Genomic DNA, 22977 nt, shown 5'->3' with positions numbered 1-22977 from the left:
TGCATTATTTATCATCAATAGGAAATGTTTGATTGAAATATTAGTCATCTTCTTTGATTTCATGGGAATGATAATATGTTCTATGGAGTATGTTATACAACTGATTTCCTTTGAACAAAAAAAAAATCTTTAAAGAAAATATGTTTGTTAATGATAAATGAATTTGGTTTTGAACTTGACATACTGTACATATACATGTATTTACATGCCTATTGTTGAAGGCCATACATTGACCTCTAGATTTTTAAATATTTTTTTTATGTCATTAGGCAGCCACCATTTGATTTTCGGGGGGGGGGGGGGGGGGCTATGGTTTTTTTTCTGGACAAATTATTTTTTTCGCCTGCGGCGAAAAACAATCTATTTTTTTCGCGACAAGTCAAAAACTATTTTTTCTTTCAATTTTAGCATTACATATAGAAGCAGCTGAGGGTGAAACAAACAATTTTTTTTTCTCAGAATCAAAATCAAATTATTTTTTTCTCCAAAATCTGGAAACAAACTTTTTTTACCAAAAAAAACCATAGCCCCCCCCCCCCCACCCGAAAATCAAATGGTTGCTGCCTTAGGTTGCTGTCATAGACTATACATTCATAGAACATTTCTTTTCTTTCTATTTGCCTATTTCCCACTCCATGACGATTCCAGTAAGAAATTTGTTAGCTCTTTGATTGTAACCATGCAGTTGCAAAAAAGTCCCAAAGACAGTAAATTTTGAGAAACTCATAAAGCTCGAAAGACCTTTTTTATCTTCTTAGTGGAAGTGGGATTTTTTGTTTAGACAGCTTTTTTTGTAATTTATTTTTATTTCATCTGAAAATACACCAAGTATATATTGTTTAGACAGCTGCTATAGTATTAAACGTAACACAAACATTCCCATATTTTTTTTTATAAAAAACATAGTTGTCCTATCCCAAGGACCTAAGTGAGCTTATGAGGATTTATCATACATGGCATCATACATTAAGTGCCAGTCTTTGTAAGAATCAGGCAATTTAGGTAAAAATCAAAACATGTTATTTAATACTAACCATCATCCTGAGTTAAAAATTATTAGTCTTTCGTTTGTGTGTGTCTGGTAATATCAAATAACTCGGTTAGAAAATTGGTTAGAATGATAGCAAATTTCAGAGTTATCTCCCCTTATTCGATAATTTCTAGTGCATTTCAACTAAATTGTATCTTCTATTACCAGAACAGAAAACGAAAATGAATATTATTTTTGTGCATAACTACATATTATGAACTGAAATCAATGTCAAATTGGGTGGGGTTTTTTGGTCATGTTTTCACCACTGCCTGATTCTTAGGCATACTGGCACTTTAAAAATTCCAACACTGCAATTTTCTCCAACCCTATAAAAAAAAACTTGATTCTTTGGATGGTTCCTTAAGGGGGCTCGCGGGTCTAAATCATTATTTTTTATTTAATATCGGATTTCTCTATATTTTTCTATAAAAGAACTTTATCTTAAGCTGGGGTCACACATTCACGATTTTTACTGCCGTCCTTGACAGGACCATTCACGATTAAAATTTATCAAAAGTCTGATCAAGATCCTATGAATCGTGGATGTAAATTCAAACTTTAAAAATTAATCACGACAACAATCAGATATTGTTCAGGAAGCGCCGATATTCAACCGTTTCCAAGCGAATTTATCCCGATAATCCCGTTCTAAATCCGCTTCTAATCCGATTTTTATCTTTCGCCAGGTAAAATTCGACCGAGTCTGTCACGACTGCGTCCCGATTCTACCGAATGTAATCCGACAGAGATCAGATAGTGACAAGACAGTGAACCGACGCTGACGGAAGTTATCCGTTCGAACAAATTTCTCCAGATCATTCCCGTTCCACAGGACACCGTCCCGAATACACAGAACATTGTTAGGAATTCGATCCGATACAGCAGAATCTGTCACGACATAGGCACGATTGTAATACGACTAGACAAAATCGGCTGAGTTTCCCCGAATGTTACGGGACGCACCTAACTGTCGGGGTGCTTTGCCGAACTATTCGGACCCTTCCCGACCAGTAGGAATCTGTTACGAACTTAAACGACTGCGTTCAGACAATAATAGGACATTCCAGATAATTGAGGATACTAATCCGACTTTTTCACTTTTCGTGTCGTATCGCTGTCTGATCTCAAACGGGAGTAATAATCGGCAATGTGTGAACCCCGCATTATACTTAATAGAAAAATGAAATAAAAATATGAGGTCACCGTTCATTTACACTCACAATCTGCCTTCGAAAGAAGCATACATTTTTGTTAATGTCCTTTTTTTCTGTTGAACTAATAGGAGAAACAGCGGTAATATTGAAATAAAAAAAAGAACTAAATTACAGAAATCGCTAAAATTTTACAATTATTTAGTTTATGTACAGCTTATTCGAAAACAACAATAAAAAATATAGGTCACTGATGAGTTAAAAAAGATATTTCAATTATGATGCCAAAAAATGGCATTTTTGCACCAAAGGGAGATAATTTGGAGCCTTTTTGATGATATCTTCATTTTAAAAGTCACCTGGGGCCAACACGAATTGATTTTTAGGAATGATTTTTGTACCATATGATAAAGTAACAACTACTAAAGGTAATAACTGAAATTTGTAATAAAAATTAATGTTATTTTTTTTCTGAAAATCTTATACCCGCGAGCCTCCTTAAAAGGAAACTGAGCATTTGATATGAAATTGTTTATGAAATTATACCACACCTAAGGCAAAGACACTGGTTATGATGAGTTAAGTTCCAATCTTTAGAATATGCTCAAATAAATTCCTGGGAAAGTATTTACATATCTGTTTTAAAAGTGAAATGTATTTTAGGTAGAAGAAATGGACAAAATGTCTGATGGAAAATTTTAATGGCTTTTTACAGCATTAACATTTACAGTAAAAGCTATCAATCACATAATTTTATTGCTAGATTTATTTCTGTGAAAAACCTATTGTCTGTAAAGAATTTCTCTTTTATCTGGTCTACTGTATTTAGTAAGTTTGGTTACCATACTGGTATCCATCAAGAGATTGTATAAGTGTTGATAAGTTCTCAGCTGTGAAATTGATATTTTTTCCTGGTCATTCTACTTAAGATAGTTCTAAGGCTGTTAGACAAGGTTAATCGGCAGAAGAATTACATAGAAAACATACCCATTGATTGTAAACTCCCTCAAGACTATGTCCGAATAGAGGTGAGAAATCATTAAAATGTTTTCACTAGCAGTCATGTTGGGAATCCCAAAAGAACAATTTATATGTTGTTCGCATGTTATTAAAATCTGTTCAAACATGTGTTTGACTACACACTGAAAAAATACATTTCATAACTTAGAATTTACATTTTATGATTTCCATATTGTATGTCTTATTTCTTGGTGAGTGTCAATTTATTTTTAGAATCATTGGTCAATGCTAAGTTTTTTTACTGATAAGCTTCTGTTTTCTAAATAGATGTCAATTAACTATATTTAATGTACTGGTATGGAATAATTGTAAGGTAAACATTGTAGTCCAGCAGAGTTCACCCGACTTTGACCTCATTTTCATGGTTCATTGGTTAATGTTAAGTTTATGCAGTTAGATATGTTTCTAAGATACCATTTGTAAAAGGGTCATTATATTTGGTATGAAAAATCAAAATAATAAGATTTGGCATGATTGCCACTAAGACAACTATCCAGATTTAGTGACCAAAGGTAAATGGTTTTGGGAAAATTGAAGGTCACCATATAGCCTTCAACAATAAACAAAACACATTAATTTGAAATTATAAGATGTTGTATGAGACAATTGTTTTGCTTTTTGTTATGTACTAGCTATAGGCTTGCCTTGAGAACGTCTGACGACATTCTTTGATATTTATTTTGTGTGATATAGTGCGGGAGTATCCCATTTGGTATTCAGTGTACTAATATTCATTATGGACATGACGTCTTTATTCTTCAGTACTTAGCCTTTAGAAACTACAGTCTGACATTATCATTTACATATGATGAATACAAAGATTAATTTTTTAATGCTGTTGTTCTATGAATCCTATATGATATTGCTGATGTTTTACAATGTTCAAAGAAGGATCTTTCTTTTGTACATACTACCTTCTACAGGCTTGTTTGTCAATACATGTATCTTTATCTATAAGAAAATTGAATATAAACAAAATGTGTAAGCTGATATTACACTACAAATGTGATTTGAATTAATGAGTGTAAAATAAAGAATTCTGCTTTATCATTAATACCAGCTAGCTATAGCTTTCAGTCTTCTAATTTTAATCTGTTGTCGTACATGTGCGCTTTGATAAACTTTTGCAATATTAACCTCTTTCATCATTTTTTGCCATAATTTTGGGTCTTTCATCTGCTGTCCATTGTCTTTAGACTTATCTTTTAAAAAAATCTCCTCTGAAATTGCTCAATTGATAGAAACAAAAGTGTGTCTGCTTCTTCAATAAGATTTCTACTTTGAAGGTTATGATTTTTGTTCAGATTGATCAGCCATGTTCATATCTTGAAAAACTATAGCAATTAGTGAAATACAAACCAGGGTAAAAATCACAACCTCTATTAACCTTATATTTCAGAAAATTTCAGAAAACTTTAGAGCTTTTTTGGAGTTATTGCCCCTGAAATGTTAATTTTTATAGTTCTTGCCTGTTGTTTGAAAACCTGAAGGCTGAGCTAGGATAAAAGTAACAAAATAAAAAAAAAACATGGCAAGTTCTGTGAACCATGAAAAGATCTGAAAATCAGTTTAGGAGTAAATGCCTCTTGAAATTTTGAATAGTGTATTTTCTCATATCGGTACCATTTTATTGTGTCTGTGTTCCAGACCGTATGAGTATTTGGAACTTACGCGTATACGGTCTGACTTATATTAAGAAGTTGGTTAAGTTTATTAGACCCAGATGCATATAACAGATCAACATAACTTAACTCTCAAATTAATATAAAATAGTTCAATTTTGATTGAAATAAAAACTTTATATTTTAACTTTTTAAAAAAATCACGCTAATTGTAATTTAAAATATGTTAATCATGTCGATCTGTAATACATTAATTGAATTATGATCACTGAAATTGAAGATATCAAAGTAAACATAATGTGGGAGGACAATTGTTTTAGAATATTTAGCAACTTTACAAAAAAAATGCAAATGCAAAGGAACATACATGAACTGCAAACATGATAATGTAAAAAATATTACGTAACTTGTGTCACATTGGGCGAGTGTACCAAAATAGGATTCATATATACAATTAAACAAATATTTAATTTCAATTGTTCGTTTGTTCATTTTATCCATCTAATTGTGATAATAACAATTTGTAAAACTTGAAATAAAGATTGTGATAAATGTTTGTTTAAATTTAACTCATATGATCCAATAACATGTATAATCAGCTCGTACTGGACCATACGCGTATACTCATACGCTCTGACTGTACGCGTATGGTCGGACCATACGAGTATACGTATACGGTCCAAATACTCATATGGTCTGGAACATCTGCATTATAATTCAATTAACTTAGGGTTGAAATCGAGTTTGATAAGGTTTTGTGTATTTTTTGGCAGAAATTGCTTTTTATTTCAATCTTAATATGGATTGATGGTAATGTATTTGTTGTAGAAAAAAAAGTTAAACTGATTTTCCACCAATCTGCTCCAGGGTCATTTTTCAAACTAACAAATGAGATTTTGAGTGATTTTAATCATTAAGTCCTGCAATTCATTTCATCAAAAGCTCTCCAAGGCATGATCCCATGAAAAATACAATATTTTAGTATGACTTTTATTTATTTTGTTTTTTTTGGCTTTGATCTTTCCGTTGATATAATTTGAGGCACTAAGGGGAAATAGCAATCTCATGAAAGGAAATTGCAATCTGAAAAAAAATTTCAATGTGTATTACAAATTTGATAAAAGATATGACGAAAAATTGTTTAGAAACATATTTAAAAACAATATTCGTTGTTTGAAAACTTGTAAAATTTGTGATGATCCTGGTGTTACCTCAGCTAGATCGTAATGTCAAATCCATTCATCATTCATCTTGTTAGTTTCATTTGGCCTGTCCGTTATTAATCTTACTCATGATCTAACTGTCCATGATACGTTAATTTAGAATGTCCAGTTAATTAAATAAAAACCAGTATTGAACCTATAGGTTCCTTTCATCGGACGGCCAAAATTGGATTATGAACGACTTTGCTTTCATAACAACGTTTATATTATGTGGTCAATTTTGTTCAGTTACATCAATAAGGTCCTGATATGAAGTCCTTAGGTCTATAATTAGGTTTGAGTTAATTTGACTGGAAGATATCATAATAGATTCTAAGCATTGAAAAAATTGAAAAATTGATGGGAGGACTTGATGTTTTTAGGGCCGGTAAAGTAATTTAATGTGTAAATAATTAAGGGAAGGAATGGGGTTATTTTGAACATTGAGAAAAATTTTCAAAGAAAGGATACTTATCAAACTAGTTCTGTATTTTTGTAAATTCAGAAAGTTTTTACAAAGAAAAACCGCTAGGATACTTAACGAAAAATCGTAAATGTAAGCTAACATTTCAAATTCCTACTACATTATTTGTATCCAGCATTTCAATTAATCCCATTTAGTTAGAAATACATAAATATTAAGATGTAGACAAATATCAATTAGTCTTCTAACTATAGATTACCATTACCTTCATTTCATGTTTCTATAATTATGGAGAGCCGTGGTGTAGTGGTTAGTGCATCGGACTACTAACACAAAGGTTCCTGGTTCCATTCCCGTCTGGGATGAAAATTTCAGGGACTGAATTCTCTGCTCTCCCTTGACACCTAAGAGTATGGTCTTGAGGAAACGATGATAGTCTGTCAGAAGGGGACGATAAATGGCTGACCTGTGTTAAGAGAGAGCCATATTTCTTGCACGTTAAATTTAAGACACCCTTGTAGATTTCAAAAAAGAGCAGGCTAATGCCACTACAAGGCAGCACTCGCACCTGCAAAGTGGAAAGGGATCAATATAAGTTGCAAAACTTGTTTCCCAATCCAGTATAAATAGATATGTTTAAACTATGATTAAATAGATGAAATTTTTGAGATTTGGTGTAAAGTTTTAAGTTAATGATGCAGTAAGATGTACATGTATATGATTAAGCACTACAAAAATATCTGACTAGTCAATGTGTGAATGTGCTCAACTTAAAAAGTTATCAATGGATATTGAAGAGTACATATTGGTCAACTGTAGTTGACCTTGCTGAAAGGGGTAAACTCTTCAAAATTTATTAAAAAAACAGCACTTAAAGCTCTCCTCATTGATAATTTTGATATTTGTTTAGGTATACAATGTACTTGAAATATATTTCAGTTTTGTTTTAAATAAGCCAAATTGGTTTCTTTATGAAGGAGGAATTAAGCTGTCTATGTGATAATTTTCTAATAATAAAAATCTTAAATTTTATATGTGTGATGCCAAACAAAATAATTACAAAAGGAGGAGAGAAAACTCCTCATGCTGTTTTATAAATTAATATTAAGCTAATTTAATGAAACTTTGATTTTTTTAGCGGAAATTCATTTCAAAAGTAACTTTTTCATGTATAACTTTCTCCAAAAATAACCCTTCTTGTAACCACTAGTCAAAAATTGCCAAATTTTACATTAATTCTTACACTGTTACAAGGTAAACCTATCGAAACTCATTAATAAGGTCTAATAGAATCAGCAAAATTCATATTGGTGTTCCAATTAATTTAATTTTCTTATTTTGTTGATTAAATGGAGAAAATTAATATTAGTAGCTCAATGTAAACTAGATGGAATAAACATGTTTTAAATTAATAGTTAACAACAACCGTACCTCTTAGTTTTTCTGCTGATGATTTATATAATAGTTCTTTATTGAACAATTATCTATTAAGCAGGAAGAATATGAAAACAAGAAATAAGACGATATTGAAAATTCTGATGAAATTGATTGCTAACGATTATTTTATATATGAACAGCTGACAAAAATACAGACATTGATGAATTCTATCTGTTTGTAAGAGTGTTTGAAAGCTCTTGAGCTAATTGTAAAAAGAAAGATTGTAAAGGTTTACTATTGTTTACTACTAATTACCATTGCACATTGTTACAATAATTACTATATTTATATTTGATGTTGATGAAAATCGTTACAAATACTAATATATCTGATACTATATATCTTCGCTTTTGTACAATTTTTCACCATTATTCATCAAGCCAATATGTGAATTGGTGGTAAAATGTAGGTTTTTTGCAGTTATTTCTGATTAGCTAGTATTGCTTGTCTTCAAAGTTGAATGTTGGTCAGTTTTTATATCAGTTAATTATCTGGTAAATTCAAAGGGAAAAAGATGAAAGGCTAACTTTAGACCACAAATAGTCAGTAGTTTTCATCATTTGAAAGAAATAAAAGGAGTAATTAACATCAAAGAGACAGAAACCCAAAGACAAAAATAAGCAAAAGACATCAAGCCGCAACATACAGTCTCAATCTGTAGACAGGTGTCTTTCAATATATGGACTTAAAATCTGTTTGAGTTTATAAAGGTAGTGAATATATTAAACAGGGAAAATAAACAAAATCTTCTAACAAATGGTTTGTATGACAAAAACATTTAAAATATTACAGAGAATGACTACTGAGAAGACTCCTAAATTTGGACAGGCACATGAATGTGTGGCAGCGTTAATCTTTTTTTTTGTGATCTCCAACCTCTCGTCAAGTTGAATAACAAACATGAGAATGTATAAATGAATATAAAATAAGATCGGAAAAATAGTTCTGAATTCTAAAATAAGGGTTAAATTGATGACAAAAACACAGTTTCATCAACTAATTATATCTAATAAAGATAACTTGCTTTTTTGTTTACTCACTATTAAAAATAACATTATTTTAAAGGATAATTGTATAATAGATTTCAAATACAAAAACAATCAACAAACTGTACCAAAAAGAATCCCTGATGATTTGTTTAATGACTATTAAAAAAACTTTGTTTTTTTTGTTTACCAATCAACAAATTAATGTACCAAATGAGGAATTTGTCACTGGCAGTCTTTGTTAATAACTACTTGTTGTCCTATTAACATTACCACCTCACTGATTTGTGGTAGCACTGTTTGCCTTGAAACCCAGTGATCTTGGTTTATAATAAAAAGATGTGGTATGATTGGCAATTAGACACCACTCCAACAGAGACCAAATGATACAGAAGTTAACAAAATTAGGTCACTGTTAGACTAAAGACTGAGTTGACCATTAGTTATATTTTTAAGTTTGAGTGTGTATTTGTGTTGTTGTCTTATTGACAAATTTCTCACATATTTTATTCACATATATACCCTGTCACAATATTTCATGTTCAATTTGTTGCCTGTATCCTAATTATATTGTAATAATACAGTTATATATAACATGGCGCAGCACCCTGTTGACTAGACTCTCTCTGTCAGTCTTCATTAAAGTGCCATTATATAGACTGGTATTGTGATAATGAGCCATGATGTAAACCTAGTTATTAAGTTGGAGAAAAATCTCATTTCCAAAATTAGATACTGTACTTTGAATCTCCTTGTTTGTTTGTGAAAAAATTGTTATTGTTTAAAGTATACAATGAATTGTTATCTGATTTGATTTAAAATACTGCGAATTTGAAATGTTTGCATGCATTTGTTATTGAAATTGTTGAAAAAAAAAAAAAAAGCTAGATTGATTATTGTGTTTTTAGGAGATGCTTAATATACAAATAATGCTATTGGTATTAAATTAATGCTAACCTATCCTGTTGGAATTTTCACATTGATAAAAACATTGCAACTTAATCTTGATTTACAGTATAAACTAGTGGTACCTGCCATTCATAGATACATTTCTGACTATATGTATAGAAAATATTTTCCATTGTCATCCCTGTACATCCAGAGGCAAATTGGTAAGGGGATGGGGGTGGTGTGGGGGCAAGGTGTTCTGTAAGGCCCTTCATTTTGTGGGAAAAATTTGATTGATATATCTTATATGACACTGAAGCATGGCTAGAGCGACCCCCTCTCATGCAGTCAGTAGTCCCCCTCTTCTTATCATTGTAATTATTTGTTTTACACCTGCACATGCAGTACAAACTTCTTGGTTAATAAGCTACTCCAAGGCTGAGATTTTATATGATGACTATTATTGTTTAGGTTGCTTCATACAAGGACTTTCTTCATGGTTGTCATAAATTCCTCTCTTTGTAATATTTGCTATCTCTATCATGATTTGGTGCAAACTTTTTGAATTTTTTAATCAATGAATGTGACATTATGACCTTTTGTTTGCTTAGGAACTGCAAATTGTTTTAAACACTTAAGTTCATGTAACTTCCAGATCTTTTGTTTTACTTAAATTTTAGTCTCCTCAGTTTTTTTTGTACAGTGTTTGTCTTTGTGGTTTTTGCATAATAGACTATTGGTTTTTGTCCTGTGGGTATATTTCTTGTTTTATAATTTTGTAGTGAAAATCACATGCATGTAAGTTACAACTTACATTGACTATAAAAACCCATCTTTTATTTATAATTTCCTGAATGTAAAGCTCTATTTGATGGTTAACCAGCTATATTTTGCAAGGGTTCTTTTTATAATTAACAGAGTGACTTATTTTAGCCAAAGGGGAGCAATTAAAGTCTCTTAGGAGCCCCTAGTTTGTATTCAGATTTTGATTAAAACCTCGGAACTCCATGGAATTGCAATAGGCACTGTGTTTGCTCTGGGATATTTACAAATCAATATAATTACATACATTCTTTTAATTCCAGATTACAGTCTGAGGTGCATGTTGTGCTTTTGTATTTTCATTCATTTGCTTTTAATGCTTCAGTTATTCTTATGCATCAGTGTTATGAAAGTTGTCCTTATAGCATTGTATCGTGTTGATTATCAATATTTAGAGTAGAATAATACATAACAAACATCAAGTAAAAAAAAACCTAGTATTTTAAAGTGTAACAACAGCTGGTAGTCACTTGAAGTTTATAGCTTTGTTAAAGAAAGTTGTTTATTGATCAGTATTGAAATATGTTCTCATTGCCTGGTGAGAAACCTTCAATCAAGTTTGGCCTTCGTGTTTAAACATAGTTTGCCTAGTTATACAATGACTGAATTTCCGAAGCTTATCTACAGTTTCTTCGTTTTAATTTCACTTAATTAACTTGATAAAAATTAATGAAGGAAATGATAAAGTCGTAAAATATTTGATTTTGATTTGTGTTTTAGAAGTGGATATGGTAGAGATCTAACTTTACGGATGTAAAACAGACAATGGGAGATATTCCTGGATGTTTTTACTTTTACTGTAAGTTCTCTTTTACTTTTAATATTTCCTATTAGATGCCATGCTATCTTATGTTTAATTTGCTTAAACCTTAATTACTTATTTACATGAATACTCATGAATGTTTGATATTTCCAACTTCATATACTGAACAACTGAAAAAATTCACTATTATCATAATTTATTTTTTAGTGTTATAAAAATCAAATGATTTGATTGCTTAAAGAAATGAATGAATGTGTTAAATAAATTTACACCAAGTTGTTAACCAATAAGGAATTTTAACTTAAGACTTATTTAAAAGAAGTTTTCCAATACTGAAAAAAAGTTTATTTAACCCATCAATGAAAAATCTAGTAGTGCTATGAAATTGAAATTTTCTACGTTAGCTAAATTGACATAGACTCTGAGCAAATAAAATTATATGTAAAGTATAAAAAGGAGGCAACTTCATTGGTGCACTTTTTAGATATGAAAGTATTGTTGATAAGCTAGAGAGATAAGAGAATGCATAATGAGACAGATCGAATTGTACTATTAGATCAGATTTTATAATTAACTTAAAAAATTCATAAGTATACATTGATGAATGATAAAGATATAAAAATTATTGTGTTAACTTTAACTGTTGTTACTAAAGATCTGTATTATTTCCAAAAAGATTTTAGATATATCAAATCAATATTAATTGCAAACATTTATCCTTTAAAAGAATAAATATGGTGAACACTGATATTAAAATGATAAGAAATTTTTTTTCAAGTTTTTCAAGACTTTTTGACTGAAATTGAGGTTTTTGTTTCCAATTGTTATTTGCTTAGCGCACTGCTATTGCAAACACCTAGTAATTGAATTTGCTAAAACTCCCGTTGCCTTAAATTAGAAAAAATCAAGAAATGTTATATCTTTGAAGAAAAACAGTGTCAGAATTTTGAAAAATAGAATTATTCCCAAATGAAGGTGACATTTTGGCGCAAATAAGAATCTGAATTGTAGACAAATTTGTCTGACTGCAGTCATATATTTAAATGAAATGAAATTTGTCTACAGCTGTTTTTTAGAAAATCATGTTATTTTTAATTCTTTTTTTCAACTTTAAACATTGAAACACTAACACCATCATACGACATAAGACTTTAAAGACAGTGTAATTGAATTTACTATACAATTTACCTAAACACTTTTTCTCCAGAGGCAAATTTAACTAAAGTAAAAGTCTTTTAAGATATAATTATAAAACATAAATTTTGGCTTGTGATTGGATTATATTCATTACTGGATTTCCTCTGTGGTAGATTATCTCTTTTAGACTGAAGCCAGACCATAATTCCGATCGTAAAATCAGCATCAATTTGTTCCTTGTCTTATGCAGACCTTTAGTGTCTCTACAACAGTAACCATACAAGGAAATTACAAAGGACAAGATAAGCTCTTTATGATATATGTAATTAAATTTTCAGTAGATTTATGCTCCTCCTTTGGCTTTGACATAATAAAAATAAAAGCTAAAGTGATATTTATGTCCCATGGATTAATTGGATCCTGTCTATTCAGCCTGTTTATAGATTTCAATAGGATGGTCCTGTAGCATTGGAAAATTATCAGTGATCAATTTCATAAAAAATCTTACCAGAATTATTATTCCTAAGTTACGAACATTTCAGTATAATGACCAATTTTAGTCTAAATATTATTTGCTTAAAACAGCTTTTTTTTTTTTTTAATCCAGACTTAGGATTAGATGATATTTATTGTATGATTTATATTGCTACAGAAATATTATGTATGATTATATGCTTCTGAGCAATCTGAGGTCTGAATATACTATTAGCTAATTACGTGAGGGTTTGGCGCCAGCAAACATTTTTTACCCTGCCTCTTAAATTTCTATTTGTGCATGTCTGTCCTAAGTTAGGAGCCTGTAATTCAGTGGTTGTCATTGTATATCATGTTTGGTTTTTTTTTTTATTGTTTGCATTGTTTTTACATTTGTAATTTCTGGGCTATTTATAGCTTACCACCCATTATGGTTTTTTGCTCAATGTTGTAGGTCATATATATATATGATTACCTTTAGTTGTCAACTACATGACAACATCATTTGGTCTCTGATGGAGAATTGTCTCATTGGCAAGAATACAAAATCTTCTTTTTCTTTTATATTAGCTTTGAACTTTTAATTTCATGTCATATGAAGCATTTAATACTATCCTTATATTTCAATATTTTATGGCAGATTGAATGAGTATATGTTAATACATTATGATAGCAAAACATATAAAATGGTATGTAACTGACCTCTCAGTGTTCTTGTCTGGTTTTTATCTCATCTTTGACAACAGTCCATTTTGAGGCCACTTTGTCAAAGTAAAAAAAGCTTTGATAGACTGAATTTGTGCAAAATGATGGTTGAAAGATGATCTTTTGTACAATATGTGAATTTGATACCACATTTAGTCATGCAATTGTCAATGTAGAAGGTACCTATTGATTTTGAGGTCACTATGTCTATGGTCAAGGTCAGTGTAGAAAGAGGGATACTGAAATTGGTCTTAAATTTTGATTTCTGAACCATGTTAAACTTTCACCAAACTTACTTGAAAATAGCCTGTGGATAGGAAACCCTAATGTTTCAGTTAGTCAAAGGTGAAGGTTACAGTGTCTATGATGACTGAAACTTTGGTAAAAGTCTCATTTTAGGAAATAGTAAATGTCTGTTGAGATTAAGATTTTTTTCTGATTTTTGATGAATGATGCTGGTGAAAAAGGTCCTCATTGATTTTGAGGTCATTGGGTCTAAGGTGAAGATCACAGCACCAATTTATAGACTAAAAAGTAGGCAAAATGTTGGATTTCTTTTGAACCATGTGTCCAACTTTCTTTCAAATTTGATTATAAGACATCTTTACTGAATTTTGGGGTCTAAAGGTAAAACGATCATAGTCTTACCAATGTTTTTGTGAATCATATGTCTTGGGGTCACAACAATATCCTTTTGATCATGTTAGTTTTGAGGTCTTTTGTCCTTGAGAAAAAGTTCACAGTTTACAGCATCATATAAGAGCATAAAATTTGGAAAAAATAATGTTTTGTAATGTAAAATATTCTTTTACTCATGCAAATCATAAAATATTTCAACTAGGCTAAATTATGCACCCATTGTGCTTCTGAAATTTGAATTATTAAACAGCTACATACATGTACATGTACTTTAAAGTTCACTGGTAACAACATTTATAATATCGGTTATAAAAAAATGTGTTTTACAGAGTACTTTAAGTGAATATTATAAAGGTAAGAAAATGAATTGTTAGTTTATTAAATCTTCACTATTATATGCAATCTTTATGGTCAGAATATGCAAATTTTAATTGTAACAGTTGTGATTTGTAAAAACAGAAAACTAATATGTACTGTGTTCACTTGAAACAGCTGCAGGTTAACAATTGAAGGGTAGGGAGAAGAATATTTTATACTTTTTGTGAAATTTCTTGATTTACTGAATCATCCTTTAGCATTGCTTTTGTTAAATAGAATATAAGATACTGTCAACCTAATTTATATGCAGTTTTTTTTCAATACTGTCTGTAAATACACAAATCGTCTTCATGTTCTTTGGTTTTTTTTAAAGTATATACATCTCTGTGAAATTTGTTTTTGTGTATGGTTATAATCAACATGAAGACACAATTATAGAGGACACTCAAAAAACATTTCACAAAGGAAGTTTATTAGGTCATCAGTTTTCTCGTTTGAAATTGATTAACATTTGTCATTTTCAGGGCCTTTTATCGCAGAATATGCAATATGGGCTTTGCTCATTGATGAAGGCTTTTCAGTGACCTATAGTTGTTAATTTCTGTGTCATCTTAGTTTCCTGTGTAGAGTTGTCTCATTAGTAATCATATCACATCTTTTTTATATGATTATACATCACAAACCAAATACACATTTCATAGAGGTTTATGTTAACTTTAAACTTTGGCATCTAGCTATTTATAAAAATAAACAAATAAGATAATACTATTGCAGGAAGCTCTGTATGTCTGAATTGTCCTTGGGTACATTTTCCTCTAATAAATTTCCAATTAGAAATTCAGACATATTCCTCATTCTGACATAACCCATACAGCAACAAATGCAAGTAGCTGGAATCCTTATTTAATTCTGAGCTTGTCAAATTTAATTCTCACCAGACTTGCCATGGATTAATCTTGGCATGCCTGAAACCATTGACGATGTCAACACTGAGAAATGACAAATCGTTGATTTATAAACAGGTTTTATTGGCTCTCATCATTGATTTCAGTTTACATGATAAATTACTAATTGGCAGATTACATTAAGAAAGTGCCGAGAAGAGATAAGGAAATATTTAACTTCCAACTTCACTGTCATCATTTATTTTTTCTAAAATAAAAGAAATTACAGAACTGTCGACTCCCATTATATTGGAATCATAAGTTTTCTTTTTGAAAGTTTTACCAGAAACAATTGAAGTTATCTCCCCTTTTTTTCTTAGAGAGCACAAGAGGTTTAAATTGATATACATGTGTAATGAACAATCTTCTGAGGGTGAAAAATACATTTGTGTTTTGGTTTCCTTTTGTCTTAAAAATGCTAGTCTCTTACACATACTTTTTTGGGAATTGTTGATTAGTCAATCTGAAAGAGGAACTTTAACCAATTAGCTGAATTTAGGACTGAAGATATTCAACTTTAGAACACAGACTGCCTTCAACACTGAGCAAAACATAAACGCTATAAAAGGCCTTGGAATGACAAAATGTTTAACAATTCAAGACAAAGTAATGGCCAGATTTAATGCTAATAGCAACAAATCAGAACAAAATAAGGCAGACAGCAACCAACACATGAGTTCTCTCATGCCCTATTTTTTTGAAGATTTTAAATTTGTAAGAAAGATTTGTTATACTCATATCACAGACATATTTTAAATGAGGGGGGGGGATGTGAAATAGTCTTGAAAGGGCTGTTTTATCTAAACATTTATAGATACCATTGAAACTCATATGAAATATAGAGGATATTAAAAAATATATCAGTCAAGATATTAAGAATAAACTGAAGCCACTTGATATATTTGTGACAGTTATGACCGTTAGAAGCATGAGGAGAGCCGTGGTGTAGTGGTTAGTGCATCGGACTACTAACACAAAGGTTCCTGGTTTGATTCCCGTCTGGGATGAAAATTTCAGGGACTGAATTTTTGGCTCTCCCTTGACACCATTTGCGAGTATGGTCTTGAGGAAACTATGTCTGTCAGAAGGGGACGATAAATGGCTGACCCGTGTTAAGAGAGAGCCATATCTCTTGCACGTTAAAGACACCCTTGTAGATTTTGAAAAAGAGCAGGCTAATGCCGCAACAAGGCAGCACTCGCACCCGCAAAGTGGAAAGGGATTAATATAAGTTGCAAAACTTGTTTCCCAATCCACTATAAATAAATAAGTTTAAATTAAATTAAATTAAATGAGGCAAATTAAAATAAGATCTGTGAGTGTTCTTATATTTACAATTTGTTTATGGATTTCATTGAAATTTATTAGAAAAATTTAAATATCAAATAACCCCCTGGATTTTTGAATGAGCACAGCTTTATAGTTTTTTATGAGAGTTATATATGCCCATTAGAACAGTGAAATTCGCATAAAATAGTCGAGTGGGCACTCTCAGGATAATATTTGTTGAAAGACATCAATTACATTGATATATTGTTTGACCTGTATTTAAAAATAGTTGAGTTTGAAACTGATTTGATGCTGTACAATTTTCTTAGATAGTTTTACCTCTGAATTGTAAAAAACATGGAAAATAGCGGTTGTTGGGTATCATGTATTTTCTTTTTGTTCATTGTTTTATTTAAGTTGTTCTTGTGTTGTGATGTTGTGTCATTGTAACAGGAGAGCGAGACCTGATTAAGTATTTTACCCACCCACATTCTGTATGTGCTTTTTTATATACCGACCATGTGAGGGTGTGCTTTTTCATATACCGACCATGTGAGGTCGTTAAAGACTGCAATCATCATGTGCCTCTTCCAAGTCAGGAGCCAGTAATTCAGTGTTTTGTTTTTGCTGCATATCGTATTTGTTTTTCGTTTATTGTTGTGTGCAGAAATCAGGCATTTGACTTTTTTGGGCCTTTTATAACTTGCTTACTGGTATTGGTTTAGCTCATTGTGAAAGGCTATACAGTGACTTATAGATGCTAACTACTACATCATTTGGTTTCTGTTGAAATTACCGGTAGTTGTCTCATTGGCAATCATAGCATATCTTCATATTTTTATATTGTGCATTTCAGTAAATTTTTATTTCAAATATTAGTGTAGTTTAATCATGCTTGTAAATGATAACCCTTCAAATGTTTTATGTACATTTTGGCTGTCAAGATCTGTATGTCCATCCAACATTTCTTAAAGGATGTGAAGGAAATTATGGTAACAGTATTACTGGCTATAGTTCAGAAATGATAAAAATGAGAATGGAAATGGGGAATAATTGTCAAAGAGACAACAACCTGACCAAAAAGCAGACAACAGCCAAAGGCCACCAATGGGTCTTCAACACAGTGAGAAAATCCAGCACCCAGAGGGGGCCTCAGCTAGCCCCTTAATAAAATTATGTACTAGTTCAGTGAAAAAGAACGTCACATTAAACTCCAAAACATAAATAAACTGAAGTTCAAAAAAACATACAATAATTATGATAGATTCATCTTGAATATATTTTATCACTAAATCTATTCTTTTTGCACACATACACATGTTCAGTTATTGGCAAGAATAACATTGGCTATCAATTGGGATACAATGGTAATAAAGCAGGATTTCTCAACTGGGATCAATCTATTAAAAACTAAGAAAACAACCATTATTTTATCAATAAAGTGGCTTTATTTCAAATCCACATGCAAACAGTCTGTTAGAAAAAACTGAACACTTGTACATTAAATATTTTGACCTGTTGGAATTCTATTTGAGAAGTTTTGCAGGATAAAAGATGAAAATTGGATATTTGATATTTTTTTTTTATTGTGATAGATATATACTAATAGTACATTTAGAATACTTAAGGAATTTAGAACAAGAAAGTTGTTATTGTTTATGAATACATGCATAGCTTACTTAACATTAACATTCAAAATGATGTGATATATAAACTGGGAATTTGACCCACTTTTCATGATTGATTGATTGATAGATTGTTGTGTTTAAAGGTATTGACTTTATAATAAGACTCGCTGTTTACGGGGATGGAACATCATGGAAGCTGGAGTTTTCTGAGAGAACCATTAACATTTGGCAGGAAAACAGACATTCTTAGTCCATTGTAAGCACCTACCTTGTTTGTGTTCAAACTCACAACCACAGTGTTGACAGGCTATTGATACTGTATTGATACAAAGTTAAATATCCCAAAACAATATGTTAGACAATTATGTAAATTAAGAATTTCTATCCACAATTTACACATTGAAAAAGGCAGATATAATAAAACGCCTTTGGATCAAAGAATATGTACACATTGTATTGATAACAAAATTGAAGATGAGTTTCATTTCATATGTGAATGCAACCTCTATCACGAGGAGAGGGAAAAGTTATATGATGACATTGTTAATATTATACCATGTTTTTGCAATTTAGATAGTTTTGATAAATTTAAATATTTAATGAACTGTTCGGAGACTGATGTTATCACCAGATTTCTTATATATATAGACAAATGTATTTTGATTAGACATTCATCAGTGGGAATAATTGCATAATATTGAAATGTGAGTTTTGTCTCTTGTTTGTTATAAGTGTCAAAATTGTTGTCTGTTATGTTTTATTTTTGTTTTGTATATGTTTTTTATATGTGTTAATGTGTTTCAGCGATGATCCTTTTGTACTGGATTTTATACTGAATAAAATTAGTTAGTTAGTTAGTTAGTTACTGTAGATGTACTATTTAGACCACTCAGCCACTAAGCCCCCATTTACTCTTCATGTACATGACAGATGGGTGTAAAGCTTAGACATATGCACAATTTTGTGTTACAAATGCAAATTCTGATAGTTTTACCTTAATATCAATTTGACTTAATTTCGAACAAATTTTTTTGATTTATCATAGAGTAACAAAAATACCTGGTATTACAAATAAAAGAACTATGATTATTCTCTATGAAATTAACTATTTGTAAGCTGAAAATAATGGTAATTTAGAATAAATAAGTTATATAACAGAGAATGTATTAATCTTTATTAGTATCCTAATACTCAAGTTTAATGTTGTTTTGAGCTGCAGAGATTCCCTCTGATTTGTGCCAAGAATCTGGAAGATACATCAAAATAGAACGCCATTACTACTGTGATGGCAAGGTTGTAGTTCATCAGTATATAAATTGTTCTCCTCTGTAATTAAACTGGCAATTTCATGCTCTGTGATGAGTCTTTGTGTAATACAAATTATTTGTTCTCTTATTCGGTCGTTTAGCTTTGATTCCTCTCCTTATAAATAGTGATACCAGACTATTTTTGTAAACCGATTGATTTATTTCTAGTATGCAAATTCATTGAATCGTTTTTTTAGCTTTTTCTTGCAATTGATCTTGAAAAATTTGATCATCTGAGATGAACATGTGTGATTGTAAAATTTGCCATAATGTGATATGATGTTTGGATGTAGAAACTCTGTGTATTTCATTCTTAAACATGGATTATTTTGATTGACAACATAAAAACAATGGTGTAACATTTAATTAGAATTTTAAGGTAATTTTATTCTCTTTTTCCTATTTTGAAGCACTATGACAATAAATTCAAGTGACCTTTTTTTGTATTTTATTGCCAATTTCTTGTGTAACTCTATAATTTACATTGTATTTTGCAGCTGAGGAACATTTGATCAATAATATGTTGTAATTGGCATTTACTCTTCAAAAAGCTTTTTCAACCATCACAAGAATCTAATCTCCAAGTTTCATAACTGAAGATAATAAAATGTCACTTGATTTAGGATAGCAAATCTTTTGTTTGTCTTTAAATTTTAATGCATAAGCAGATACTTCAATAACATTGATACCTGTTTAAACAGCTACTGTGTAATATGTGTCTCTCAAAAATATAGCTTTATTCTAAGCTTCAATATAATTTGTTATGTTGTTTTCAATGATGTTTAAAGAAAGGTTGTAGCATACGAAAGAGCTTACAAAGTTTCATGTAAGTTATTGCGATTTTATGTGAATTTATCTAAATATACTTACCTGTCGACTACATTTGAAGTTTAAGAATGCTATAATTGCAAAAGAAATGCATAGATGATCAAGATTTCAATATTTTCATTTAATTTTATATTTGATAGGTTAGTTAACAAAATAACATATTTTGAACCTAGAGGAAAGTTAAAATAATTTTGACGAAGAAAAAGATCTAATAACAAATATGAATTTAAAATCCCTTAAAAATTTTAATAAGAGAAAATGTATTTGAAATCTCTGAAAGGGCATTCTTGTTGATATAACATAAATGTTTTCTATGTCAGAGGTTTTTGCTATGGATGAAAAGTCTGAATAAAGACAACTACTTTTAAATATGACTGATTGAACACAAGCAAATTGGTTTTTTGTATAGAATGCTTACAAAAATTGTTGAAAAAGTTATTAGATTGAATTGCATCTTTATCATCTTTTTTTCATACACCAATCCACCATCATAATCATTGCATTCAACATATAAACATTAAATTCTTATATTAACCAAAAAATTTAGGGCTCTGCGGCATGCATAATAAATACATTTTCTATTATAAGTTTGTTATTACAATACTATCACAAACTGAAAAGATGAATGAGATGTATTTGTGTGTTGTACATACTGGTCTGTTTGTATCATGCATTTTACATAAGAATATGCCTGTACCAAGTCAGGAATATGACAGTTGTAATCCATTCGTTTGATGTGTTTAAGCTTTCTTTAATTTGCCAATTGATTAGGGACTTTCCATTTTGAATTTTCCTCAGAGTTCAGTATTTTTATGATTTTACTTTTTACTTCAAACAGAATCTTTAACAACATGGAGTTTCTTTTGCATGCATACTAGATGTTGAAATTTTTGTTTAGATAGTTATTAAATCTTATCAAAATTGATACAGAATATCAAATGAAAGAAAAACAATTTTTTGCGGCCTTCTTGTAATAAAATCAACAGTATCAACTGATTTCAATTGGAATATCAAAAGATTTTTTTGAAAAATGCAATAATTGGCTAATTGCTTTGACAAATGTCATAAATATTATTCCCATTAACAATCTCATCCATGATCAAGCATGACCTGCTGAATATTTCAAGACTAAGGCTTTAATATAAACATTTGATAAACATGTATCAGACAAACTAGCTACTGAAAGAGTTCTTATATAGGACTAACTGTGGGTTATCTTTCCTGGATACATAGGTTTTTGGATCTGTGGGTTATCTTTTCTGGATACATAGGTTTGTGGATCTGTGGGTTATCTTTCCTGGATACATAGGTTTGTGGGTCTGTGGGTAGGATAAATAAATCTCTAATCTAAATGATTAATGAAGTATACATTTTCTTTGGGCTTGGTCACAAAAATTTTCAAACCCATGAAATTAGATAACCACAAAAAATAAATGTATCAACATTATCCATAAATTTTGGTCATCTATATGGCTATTTGAAGATAATATAAGCTTAATGTAGCATAAACTCCCTGATTAACGTTTATATAGCTACTTTTGAATAATTGTATTTGTTTGATTATATTTCCCTGATGTAATACACTAGCTCTTTCAAATGTTGTTGTATTCTTTAATCAGATATTGGTAATGTTGTCATAATATAAGAAAATCACTAGATGCCAGGGATGAAAATATAAATTGTATGTGCTAACACAAGTTTATAGGAGAAATCTGCAGGGTGACTGCCAATGAACTGAAAGATTCTGCACCAATTATCAAGCAGGCATTCATAAACACAGTGTTTTAAGGATATATATATCAGGGATTAGTAGATTTGATGTAAATATTTTATCATTTGATGCAAGCTAACTAACAGTTGATTATCAATAAACACTAAGAAAACAGCTGGAGAATAGTAACTGTGAAGGCTAAGGCAAGGCAATTTCTTTGTTATATATAGAAACTGAAACTTTAAAAAATTTAAATGAAAAAATTGAGCAACTGACTTGAAGAAGTGACTAAATAATAAGTTGACCTGCAGAATACATCTTAAAGCAAAAAAATGGATATAATGGGTGACAAAAAGTTCAATGAAATAGCAACCTTAGACATAAGCAACCTCACAATACCAGGGTTGCGTTCAATATCGTAGTGGCTACGTAGTGCTACGAAGATTTTGACTATTGAACGTGTATCTATAGACTAGTTGTTACATTGATATTGATAGCAGCTACATAGCCGCTACGTAGCTGCTACGATATTGAACTCAACCCAGAAAATATTTCTAGCTGTCTTCTGTTTATATTGTTTAAATAATAGGTCAAGGTCACAGGATTAACTCATTTACATGTTAGTGATTACACTTTTTATATGACTCAACCCTTCAACTTTGAATTAA

General features: G+C 30.6%; 1 long non-coding RNA gene across 1 annotated transcript in view; it reads left to right on the top strand.

Moving 5' to 3' along the window:
• LOC139492090 (uncharacterized) overlaps positions 1 to 22977 on the top strand; it is a 53020-nt gene that overhangs the window by 6119 nt on the left and 23924 nt on the right. The window contains exon 2 of the long non-coding RNA XR_011656706.1: positions 11307 to 11385. This is a non-coding gene — a long non-coding RNA (uncharacterized lncRNA). The remainder of the gene's footprint in view (positions 1 to 11306; positions 11386 to 22977) is intronic.

Source organism: Mytilus edulis, chromosome 10 (genome assembly GCF_963676685.1).
Source record: "Mytilus edulis chromosome 10, xbMytEdul2.2, whole genome shotgun sequence".
In the NCBI taxonomy this organism is placed as follows: Eukaryota; Metazoa; Mollusca; class Bivalvia; order Mytilida; family Mytilidae; genus Mytilus; species Mytilus edulis.
Note: the sequence above shows the minus strand (reverse complement) of the source record. Positions and strands in the feature narration are given on the sequence as shown.